Raw genomic sequence first — 533 nt, forward strand, 5'->3', positions numbered from 1 at the left:
GAGCTTGACCGAGCTACGTCTAGCTGATCGAGCTTCTTGTAAGCATCGCCCAGCTTCTATACAGCTTATCCTAGCTGACTTCTTTCTCTTATAAGGTTAAGTCTCAGCATCCTGACGTCCTTAACCTTCTATCTTGGCCATGAAACGCTAGCCTTTAAGGTCTTAAGACCGGCTGGTATGTTTCCCTCGAACCATGGCCGTCCCGACAATCCTATCCAGGATTGGGGGCTTGACAGGTGGTTCGCCGTCTGCGGCGTTGCGAGAAGTCCACTAAACCTTATCATTTAGAGGAAGAAGAAGTCGTAACAAGATTTCCGTAGGTGAACCTGCGGAAGGATCATTGTCGTACCCTGGAAACAGAATGACCTCAGAACGATGAAACATCACTCTTGGTAGGCCGGTTTCTTACTGTGCCTGCCGATTCCGTGGTTATGCGTTCATCCATTCCCAAGACTTCAGTTTTGGTGGGATCGTACGCATAGCTTCCGGATATCACCAAAGCCCGGCACGAAAAGTGTCAAGGAAAATGCAAC

This window comes from Brassica rapa, unplaced genomic scaffold (genome assembly GCF_000309985.2).
Source record: "Brassica rapa cultivar Chiifu-401-42 unplaced genomic scaffold, CAAS_Brap_v3.01 Scaffold0336, whole genome shotgun sequence".
Taxonomy (NCBI): domain Eukaryota; kingdom Viridiplantae; phylum Streptophyta; class Magnoliopsida; order Brassicales; family Brassicaceae; genus Brassica; species Brassica rapa.